The sequence below is a fragment of the Sinocyclocheilus grahami genome, unplaced genomic scaffold (assembly GCF_001515645.1).
Source record: "Sinocyclocheilus grahami isolate Dianchi unplaced genomic scaffold, SAMN03320097.WGS_v1.1 scaffold87.1, whole genome shotgun sequence".
Taxonomy (NCBI): domain Eukaryota; kingdom Metazoa; phylum Chordata; class Actinopteri; order Cypriniformes; family Cyprinidae; genus Sinocyclocheilus; species Sinocyclocheilus grahami.
Window position 1 is genome coordinate 1,084,268 of NW_015505266.1, and position 11,597 is coordinate 1,095,864.

The window sequence follows — 11,597 nt, forward strand, 5'->3', positions numbered from 1 at the left end:
CGTGTACTCAGTGTGTAGCCTAATCTTAGTGGTGTTTCTGTACAGCTGATAAGGCCGATGTGAATGTCCCCTCCAGATGATCACTCGCTGGGCTCGTGCACTCACGCTCTGTCATCGCACTTCTATATTTAGAATCATAAACTGAGCGGGAATGCCAGCGTTAAAATAAGGCAACATGTGCAAGCTAATAAACGATAGCTTGGCCAGAAACCGCAGTGGACTGGCCAGCACATACCCTTTACAGTCTTGGCAGACTCTCTTGGTTTTTAAAACCACCTGTTTTGTTACTCGGCGTCTGTGGGACATTACTCATTCTACATGATTTTTGTCTTAAAAGAGACATGCACATGGTCCATAATAAAGCTTGAATTTCACAAGTCTTGCTCTAAAGCCGCTTTTCCACTGCATGGTACGGTTCACTTTTGGGGGGTTTTCCACTGGGTACAGTACCTGGTACTTTTTTATGGCGCTTTTCCACTGCATGGTACGGCTCGGTACGGCACGGCACGGCACGGCACGGCTCGGCTCGGTTTGCGTTTCCACTGCAGTTTAGTACCGCTTTAGAGTGGGTGGCATTATTCACATGTCGTTATAGTTGCGCCGCCTCTACTGCCGTCTGATCATCGTAAACCTGCCACAAACTAACACACAACAATGGAGCATATCGATGGAATGGTGTTCTTCATTCTCGGCATGTGGATGTTTTTAACTGCAAGACGAATGAGTCTGTTTCAAAAGAGGCTGATGGCAGCCAAACAAAACAGCTAAAAAATACAATATGACAACACTTGGTTTGCTCGACGGCGTGCAAGGGTAAGCATCTAAAAGCACATAACTAGCTAACTTTTATCTCTGTCGCAAAGCAAATAATGAACTTAACTGCCAGTATAACATATTAAAATGCGTATTACAGAGCTTCCACATTTCGCAAAATTAAAGTCGCCGCAACAGACCATCTGTTTGGACATTTAACCGAGCTTCAGAGTGGTGGGATGTGATTGTTGCCGCTTTTCCACTGCGTGGTACGACTCGGCTCGGTTCGGCTCGGTTTGCGTTTCCACTGCAGTTCCGCTGCTCTCGCTGGATCCGCTCCTCTGCTATCAACAACAGCCACTTTTTGGTTGTTAAAAAAAGGTGCGCTCGTTCAAAACAGTTGCTTAAAGTCGCCGCAACAGACCATCTGTTTGGACATTTAACCGAGCTTCAGAGTGGTGGGATGTGATTGTTGCCGCTTTTCCACTGCGTGGTACGACTCGGCTCGGTTCGGCTCGGTTTGCGTTTCCACTGCAGTTCCGCTGCTCTCGCTGGATCCGCTCCTCTGCTATCAACAACAGCCACTTTTTGGTTGTTAAAAAAAGGTGCGCTCGTTCAAAACAGTTGCGTTCGATCCTTCGCTGGCTGTGCTGATTTAAATCTAGCGGATCTGTTTGTGTCTCATGTCGCAAGTTCAGTGACGCAGGTAGTGACGATTTGCTCCGGCCAGTCCGTGATCAGCAGAGTTTACACGCCGGGACACAAACTTCCGCGTGTGTGTTCCTCTAAAGAAAAGAGTACACATCGCACTGTGGAAGCTTGCAACATGCGCTGAGTACAGAAGTGTTGGACATCTTTTTGGTGTAAGCATAACAACTGTGATGCGTTACTTGAATAGTTAACTATTCATGTAGCCTGTTCTGTAAAGTGAATTTTCAATAAACTTTTGTATCATTATGGCATTAATCATTTGTCTTTATCAAGAGGTACATTACCTGCTCATAAAATATGAAATATTTAATATAGTAAGGAGGTACACTTATTTGATAGTTTTTATTTAAGCAAAAACACAAATACAAAGGTAAAAATATAAACCGAAAACCTACTCTAAAAATATACAAAAAGTATATACACAAGGCAAAGATAGTTTAAATTACAATATAAAAAGCTAATTTTAAACAATGTGTACCTTGTGCAAGAACTGTAAACAATTGTCTGATATACATGAAATAGGAATCGACGGTCAATACAGTCAGTACAGTTAAGCTTTCAAGCGTTAGACTTTATTTAACATAACACAGCGTACCATCCTCGATCGTGTTCTCCAACAGCGGCGTGGCCGAGTCCAGGGCACCCTCCCTCTCTGGTACTAGGTGGTAACACATCAAATATCACACATGTTGTTCTCCTCAGTGTACGGAGCTAAAAACAACAACATTAACATAACGAACAATAACGTTTCTTAAGTACAAACAACCTTCCAAGTACATTTTTGAAATGGATATCAACAAACTTATAAATAAACAACTTACCGTCAACATTCAAAGAAGCTGTCTTTCACTCAAGTCAGACATACAGTACAGTAAACACACAAACAAAACTTATTTTAGCAAGCAGCAACAACACTTCATCTGGGAAAATGTCAATTAAATGAACGCAAATTTAAAGCTATGATATACTTGAGTCTCAAAAATTAAAACTATACACAAACATCTCAAATATAACCTGAACATTCAAGGTTATTACTTCTGTAGGCTACAGTGAGGAACTGTGCAGGAGCAACAACTTTGAATGAACAAAGAATAACAACATGCAAACAGAGAGGACATCCAGGCACATGCACACGGTCCACACGCCCTGTTCATGCTCTCTAAGGCTGCTGGGAAGTTCTTGTAACAGCACTTCTGTTTATAGATGTTTTCAAACTAGCCTAGAACTTGATGCTTGTCCTTGACCCGGTGTTTGGGTGCAGACACACATGCAGGCCCCGTATAAGGCACTATACTGTGCCTCTTTTAGGGAAGTGGGAGTCCAGAATTCAAAGATAACCTAAACGTGGCTATAGCTCTTTTTTTTTAATAAATATGAATAATAACAAATGAAATAATAATAAATAATATATTTTGGTGGTTAAACTTTTTAATGTATAATTTTGTTTATTTTTATTTATTATTATTTTGATTGAATTAATTTATAATTCAATAAAAACATATTTTTTGTTAATTATTATTTGTTAAGCTCTGTAATTATTTCTTAACGGTTTTTAACGGTAAGTACCAATAATAAATAAATTAATTAATTAACTAATTTATTTATTTATTATTGGTACTTACCGTTAAAAACCGTTAAAAATATTCTTTATATATATTTTATATAATATATATATAATTTATATTATTTGTTAGTATTTGTATTTTTTTTAGAGAATAAAGTCGTTAACATTTTGAGAGAATATCGTTACATTTTAAGAAAAATGTTGAATTAAAACGCATATAAACACTCTTTTCAGGTTCATTTCTTCTCGGAGAGTGTCAAACAGACGCTATTTACACAAGTGTGTTTATTCTTCGCATTTTAACTAGATTTTTTTTCTCTCGAAATTTTACAACTTTTTTTCTCAAAATTTAACGACTTTTTCCTCGTAATTTAACAAGTTTATTCTCAACATTTTATTTAGACTTTTTTTCACGAAATTGAACAACTTTTTTTCTCGTGGCCTAATTTAACGAGTTTATTCTCAAATTTTTATTTCGGCTTTTTTCTCGAAATTTAATGACTTTAATCTCGAGATGGCTTCGTTTTTTTATTATTGCTTGGCCCTAATCCTCTTCCGTAGTCCTCTTCCTCAGACCGATCGGTGTATGACATTAAAATACCTCGAGAGCATTTTGAAAGCATAAGGAACCGTCTGTATGGTATTTTGATATCATACACCGATCGGTCTGCACAAGCAAACAAAGCCAAAACCTAGATATTTTAGGCAGTATAGAAATCCTGGCCAGGACGCGTCCTGGGAAAATGGCACGTATGGTCGCCCTAAGCAAGCGCTCACCTGACTTGAAATGCAAGTTAATTATAAATTTCATGTTTTCAAATAAATCGGGCGCGGTATGTTCAGACCCAAGATCTGAAAACAGCCTTCATACCAAACAAAGCCACTTAGTTGCATTTAATAACTCTCGAATTGTCCTGTAAATAAAAACAGTAGCTTGAATACAGTTTGTACGACCGACAAACCGAAGTCAAGCCTCTTTTTTCAGGTCGTTCCTGTAAACACAAGCCGTGCTCCCTACGGCATGTGCAGGACCGAGTGTGTCAGATCTATTTATACACAGAGGATAGACTCAGAGTGAGTCAGAGAAAAATCCCCCGTCTCTGTCTCACGCTCCTCGCACAAATCTTTCCGTCAGCACGGCTGCAGAAAAGCCGCTGAGCTTCTCAACAGAGTGTGACATCAGCGCGTCCAGTCAGGGACGATTAGAGACGGAGGGATGAGTGATGGATCAAGGGAAGGAAGCAAGTGCGGAGAGAATGAGCCAGACCGCAAACCCAGAGGGAGAAAAGCACCAGGGCTCAGGGCTCGCTCTAACGGAGTTATAAAATATGAGTTTTACCCACCACAGCTGGTTATATAAGAGCGAGGGAGACAAATATGTAGCCTATAGACCACACCCTTAGAATACCATGGTGTTACCATGGTGATTTATCCACCTTATTTTTAATGTATAAGAATGGGCGTGACCATTAACTTGAATGTGCGGGGCTTCCGGTGTCATTAGCTTCTAGTTGTTTTTGTTGTAAAAGCAGCCGGTTAAGCGACTTAAAGGTGCAATAGGTGATTGTCTTCAGAAACATTTTTTGTTATGCTGGTTGAAAGTCTCTTCACATCCCGATAGCAATCATTAAGTTAAGTGGTCTAAATGTATTTATCTGTATTTATATATTCTGTGGAAGGCGTAGGACCAAGAAATGTGTGTCCAATCAAAACGCTTGGTCCGAGCGTTTTAATTGGCTTTCCTACCTGCCTGTCAACATATGTATTTGCATACCTCTGCCCACCCTGTTCGCACAGAGAGGATACGTTATCGGCGCGTTCACGCATGCTGTGAAGACAGAGCGAGAATGGCAGACAAACATCAACAACCCAATCTTCCTTCCTGATATTGTAGTACTTTTACTAACTGGTACTATAAAGTTTTCTCACTGGTGAATGACACATGATGTAGAATTCGGACTTTTTTTTCTCAGAATTGTGGGATATAAACTCGCAATTGTGAGTCATAGTCCAATTTTGAATGGAAAAAAAGACTGATATGTTCTCATAATTGCAAGTTTATATCTCACAATTCAGAATTTTTTTTCTCAGAATTGTGGGATATAAACTCGCAATTGTGAGTCATAGTCCAATTTTGAATGGAAAAAAAGACTGATATGTTCTCATAATTGCAAGTTTATATCTCACAATTCTGACTTAACTCGCAATTGCATCTTATAAAGTCAGAATTGCAAGATATAAACTCGCAATTCTGAGAAAAAAGTCAACATTTTGAGATATAAAATCACAATTCTGAGGAAAGAAGTCTTGCGAGTTTAAATCTCACAATTTCGACTTTATAACTCACAATTGCGAGTTTATATCATGCAATTCTGACTTTATTATTTATCACCCTAAACCCTAGTACAACTTATTTTAATTTATTCTATTCCTATTCCATCTATACCACACCTGTACATACAATTTATTCTTTTTTTGTGGTTTATATTTATGCATGTGTATTTTATTTTATTCACATCTCATTTTTATTATCTGTGTGTTGTTGTTGTCTCCGTGTACTGGAAGCTTGTGACACTATAACAAATTCATTGTATGTGCAAACATACTTGGCAATAAAGCTCTTTCTGATTCTGATTATTTCTCAGAATTACAAGTTTATATCATGCAATTATGACTTTATTTCTCAGAATTACATGTTTATATCTCGCAATTCTGACTTTATAACTTGCAATTGCAGAATTGTGAGAAGAAAGTCAGAATTGTGAGGTAAATAGTCTCAAATTTCTTATTTAATTTTTTTAGTCAGTGGTGGAAACAGGCTTCCATAACAGAAAGACAGACATATAGATTAAATGTTGCTTTGTAGTCGATTTCTGAAGTCGTATCACGGCCTTTGATCCGAAACACACCATGAACAGTTGAAGAGCAAATGGCTCAGTCACACTGACCTTTACATGCTCGATAAGGAAACCGGCAGTGGCCACATGTGTCCGATAAATGTGTGTGCGTAGGAAATTAACCTTTGCGTATAGAAATCATTTATAAATTAGGCCTAATGTACAGTCAGCCATCATAATAATAAAAATAATAATACATTTTAATAATATATTTTAAAATTATTATTAGATCATATTAGAATATTATTTAAATCATATTTATTCATTATTATTTATGATCAATTATTTGTATAACATTTTTATATAATTTAACTTAACAGTTTATTCTAAATAATATATACATTATTATTATTAGGTAATATTATTTTATTATTATAGAAAACATTTATAAATTAGACATAATGTACAGTCAGCTGTCACTGTAGTCGTAGTAGTTGTAATTATGATAATAATAATATATACATTATTATTAAACAATACTAGTATATTAATAGAATAATAATTAATATTATTCATTATTATTAATTATATATATTTAATTATATTATTATTATTATAAGATTTTATTGTATTATCCTTTAATATTATTAATTATTTATCAATACACATATAAATATGCATATGTTTGTGAAACAATGTACAACCAGCCAGTTATGATCACAACTATTATTATTATTATTATTATTATGTAATATTTATTATTATTATTAGATGTAATATTTATTATTATTATTAGATGTAATTAATAATTACACTAGTTTTATAGAATAGCCTTCTAAACTGCTCACTACTTCAGTACTGCTTGTTATTAGCACTGCTGTTGTTTTCTAGAAGTCTCAGCTGCACAAACAGGCATATGTAAACACTCTGGGACTCTTGCAATGTCTTAAAAACACACACATGCACCGTAATGTGATGTAAACAAGGGATCTGCTGGAGCCGAGCATGGACCCGCAACAACAGCATGCGATGACATCAGCTGTATGCAGCAATGCTGTTATTCCAAACTTAAGTGTGTGTGTGTGTGTGTGTGTGTGTTTTGCACAGCCAGTTAACAGCTTGTTAACTGTAAAAACAGCATTTGTATGCTGTCTTTACCAGCAATGTAGATAAAGTGTGTGTTTTGTCTGTACAAGACCTTTGAAGGTACAAAGGCTCTTTTAACTAGAAAAATAAACACACATTATCACACATTTTAAGATGTTGCACTTGTAATGGTGAATTCACTGTTTTTTGATTAAACACATTGGAGATGTACATGAAGCTTTGATATTGCATGGGAAGAAAACATATTGTGTAATCTGATCAGTGATGCCATGTCAGCACAATGCAGGTCAATATGCGTCATATTAATGTGCTACCAGGAAAGTTGGCGTAAAGTTGACAGTAATAACAGTACCAGGTCCTGACACAAAGATGTGGGTGTGTTTGGCACCATGGCAACACGCCCACCAATTATCTCTAGAGAAACCAAGAGCATGAAGAGAAATATCATATATATATATATATATAAAAATTAAAAACTTAAATTAAAATTTTTAAATATTATTTGTGTATACTATCAGTCAGTAGTGATATTATATATAATACTACAGTTTTGACTTTTGTTGCTCTGCAGCACAACAGTGTTTGTCATCATCTAGTATGTGTATTTTGTCCCATTGCTCTGTTCGCTCCCTCGCTATTGTTGGGCCATGCGCGTATTTGCGTGCGCTGTCATGGTGAAGGCCTACGCGTATGTTTGTGCTGCTCATGATAACAAATGAGAGAGAAAACAAAACAGAAAAAGCAGCACACACACCTGTGCACTATATTCAAAAAAGAATTACGCAGGAACATAAGTTCACGCGACTTGCACACGTGCATACTTTGTCTTTCACACAGACAAGTGCACATTAACTACGCAAGCATTACGTAGGAAAATATGCTCACCATCCCTCACACACACATACACACAGAGCTCTGATAACAGCATGTGTGTGCACTCAAATGGGCTATTAACTATTGTGCTGTAACCACGGCGACCAGAGAGATCAACGTAACACGATCTATTAACTACTGCCAGGAGACGCAGAGGGAAAAAAGCGTCTGTCGCAACCTTCGTCTTTGTGTTTAAAGAACTCTGTTGCAGCTTTGAAATGCCTGTCTGTCGCTCTGCCTGTCTGTCTCTCTCTTTCTGTCACTGTCGGTCTCTGCCAGCCTCATTTCATTTCTTTTTCTGTCTCTCACTTTGCCTGTCTGTTTCTCAGCCTCTGTCTGTCACTTTCTGTTTCTTAGGGTGTCTCTCTCTCAGCTTGTCCATTTTACATTGTACAGTCTTTGCCTGTCAATTTCAGTCTATTTTTCTGTATCTCTCTCTGCCTGTCTGTCTCTCACTTTGTGGTCTTATGGCCTGTCTGTCTCCGTCAGTCTCTCTCTTTCTGTTTCTCTATATTTTTCTCTCTAAACATGTCAAATTCAAGTTCTGTCTCTCCACTTGTCCATCTGTTAGTATATGTTTGTCTCTCTCTTCCTTTTATTTCTCTGTCTTTCTCTCAGCTTTTCTTTTCTTCCATCTCTCTCCCTCTCTGCCTGTCTTTCTCTCACTTTTCTGTTTCTCAGCCTCTGTCTGTCACTTTCTGTTTCTTAGGGTGTCTCTCTCTCAGCTTGTCCATTTTCCTGTCAATTTCAGTCTATTTTTCTGTATCTCTCTCTGCCTGTCTGTCTCTCACTTTGTGGTCTTATGGCCTGTCTGTCTCCGTCAGTCTCTCTCTTTCTGTTTCTCTATATTTTTCTCTCTAAACATGTCAAATTCAAGTTCTGTCTCTCCACTTGTCCATCTGTTAGTATATGTTTGTCTCTCTCTTCCTTTTATTTCTCTGTCTTTCTCTCAGCTTTTCTTTTCTTCCATCTCTCTCCCTCTCTGCCTGTCTTTCTCTCACTTTCTGGTTCTTGGCCTGTCTGTCTCCCTGTCTCTCTTTCTTTCTGTCTGCCTCTCCACTTGTCCATGTGCCAGTGTCTGTCTCTTTTCTTTTCTTATGTCTATCTCCCTCTCCGCCTGACTTTTTCTCACTTTGTGGTTCTTTGCCTGTCTCTCTCACTGTCTGTCTGCCTCTTTTTGTTTCTTGTCCAGACTGTCTCTCCGCTTGTCCATCTGTGAGTCTATGCCCGTCTTTTTCTTCCATTAATATAATTTCACGTCTGTCTCTCTCTGCTTTATTTGTTATCACTTTCCCTCTCTCCCTGTCTTTCTTTAACTTTGCGGTCCTTTGCCTGTCTATCTCACAGTCTGTCTGCCCCTTTTTGTTTCTCATCCTGTCTGTCTCTCAACTTCTCCATAATGTCAGTTTATGCCTGTCTCTCTCTCTCTTCCTTTCTATTTTTCTGTCTTTCTATCTCTCTCAGCTTTCTTTCTCTCTTCTATCTCTCTCCCTCTCTTACTTGCTTTCTGTCTTACTCTCTCAGCCTGTCTCTCTGGCTCTCTGATTGATGTTGTTCCAGGGATAATGTAGAAGGAATCTGACCTAGATCCACACACAGGCCAGATTAACGGACATGACGTTATATGCGCTATGCCGTCAGATTAGCACGCTAGCAGCCTCCTACAACCAACTCAACCATTATCCACACGCATACAGACAGTTTCTATTTATTTTTACTGTTACTGATTCACGACAAGATGAATTATTAAGTCCATTCAGAGAAGAAAGAAATTAGCCTTTAGAGTCTACCATAGTTAATGTCCATTTATATCTGATTGCTAATAGCTTTAACATGTAGCGAATCAGCTCATGGGGAAATATGAATAATTAACCATAACTAGTTATAATTAACTATTCATATTTTAGATCCACTGTAGATATTTAGCTGACCACTCAGGGTCAACTGTCTTGTCAATTCTAAGATGTATTCAATCAAAGAAAGGTTTTCCTATGAATTAATTAGAGAACAGTCCATTTCTCTGGGCATTATGTGTCTTTCTTATGAGGAAAATGAGGGAGTTTATCCCCTGCATTCCTTTTAGGCCATAAAACCAGTGATATCAGCATTGGTTACCATGGAACCAGAGGCCTGTTCTGCCTTTCTGAGGTGTTAGGTGCATTTCGGGGGAAGGGTCCATAGACCCTCGTAATTGGCCATTTGGTTAGGTGACGGGGAGTTCGATATTATTTGTTAAATATAACAAAAAGTTGTGTGTCTGATTGGTCCAAATGCTACAACATACAAGCAACTAGATTTGTTTAGTGACCACATTTCTTACTAGAGACTTGCAATAAAATGATAAACAACCCTTTAACTGGAGTTTCAGACAAAATGGTTTTTGCTTTCTTTATAGCATGTGTTTTCACAGTGAGACTGAGGAATAAACGTTCCACAGCACCATCAGATATAAGAAACATCGACATTTGTGCATAAACGCCAATATTTAGACTATACACAGACGTCTGAGGGAAACGCAGGTTGCGTTAGGACAGGGTGAAGGGTTAAGAACCTTAGGATAGACACCCTCTTGTCTCCTCTCGTCTCATATCATCTCTTTCTCTCTCTTCTAATCCCCCCCCTCCCTCCCCAATCTTCTCTCTTTCTTCTCTGAATTGATTAGCATTCATCCTGATGTGCAGGTCTTCCGTGGAGAGCTGATAGCGTGCTGACAAATGGTCAGGGAGAGAGAGGGCGTCGCTCTCAAACGGACATCCTGCATTAACCAATCAATAACCAAACACCAGGGATGGGGGGAGCTCAGCTTGCCCAATCATTTGCATCAGCCTGTTTGCTATAAAGGAGATGGAGAGGAGAGGAGAGGAGAAAGAAAGCAGTTTAAGAGTTTGTGCAGCAGGCGAGAGTAGAATGCTGTCGTAGGCGTTATAGAGGGAGCGAAAGAAAAGAAACGAGGGAGAGAGAGAAGCCGCAAGGGCAGCGGTTATTTTATCACAGCAGTTCTTCATTTTCACAGCGGTTCAGCACAGCCAGAGGCACCGGAACACAATCTAACACAAACACACGCACATTTATCTAGCTGTCTACATAAGGACTGCCCATTGACTTCTATTGTTATTACATTTAGCCAATTATAATTACCATAACACTGAAAAACACATTTTGGCATTTTTAGAAACTAATACTAATATTTTAGTATTATTTGGTTTTCATTTTCAAGATGTCCCTAAAGGTGCCATAAGGTTATAAAGGTGGCACTAATATAATAGTAGCGCCATGGTAGTGTTTGGAGTACCATGTATTACATAATAAATTAATATGGTAATCATAAAATATCATAGTATATTTCAAAGTACCATAGTACTACCCTCTGATACATCACTGTACCCCAACTATACTTTTTGTAAGGGTCTCTACAGGGAAAATCACTTGCCATGGTACCACATTCATGTACTTATTCTACAAAACCAGTATTGTGGCAAACTTGGAAGGTAATACCCTGGTACTTTGGAATAAACCACAGTAATTGCATTAATAGTCCATAGTATTTGCATAGTACTTCCAAGAAAATCATGGTAGTAGCATGGTATATGTCCAAAATACCATGGTAGTACTGTGGTACTTATTGGTATGGCATTTCACAGAATACTATGGTGTTATAATATATTTACTTAGTAAATTATTTCAGTCAATACCATAGTAATGCCATTGTAGCCTTCCTGATACCGTTCGGGGTTCAGACACACTCTCTCTGT

The 11,597-nt window shown here is 38.0% G+C and overlaps 1 long non-coding RNA gene across 1 annotated transcript in view; it reads right to left on the minus strand.

Annotated features, from left to right (window-relative positions):
- Positions 1-581: 581 nt before the first annotated feature.
- Positions 582-11,597, minus strand: part of LOC107586943 (uncharacterized) — an 18,768-nt gene continuing 7,752 nt past the window's right edge. The window contains exons 2-3 of the long non-coding RNA XR_001609418.1: positions 10,949-10,950; positions 582-852 (exon numbers count right to left, since the gene is read on the minus strand). This is a non-coding gene — a long non-coding RNA (uncharacterized lncRNA). The remainder of the gene's footprint in view (positions 853-10,948; positions 10,951-11,597) is intronic.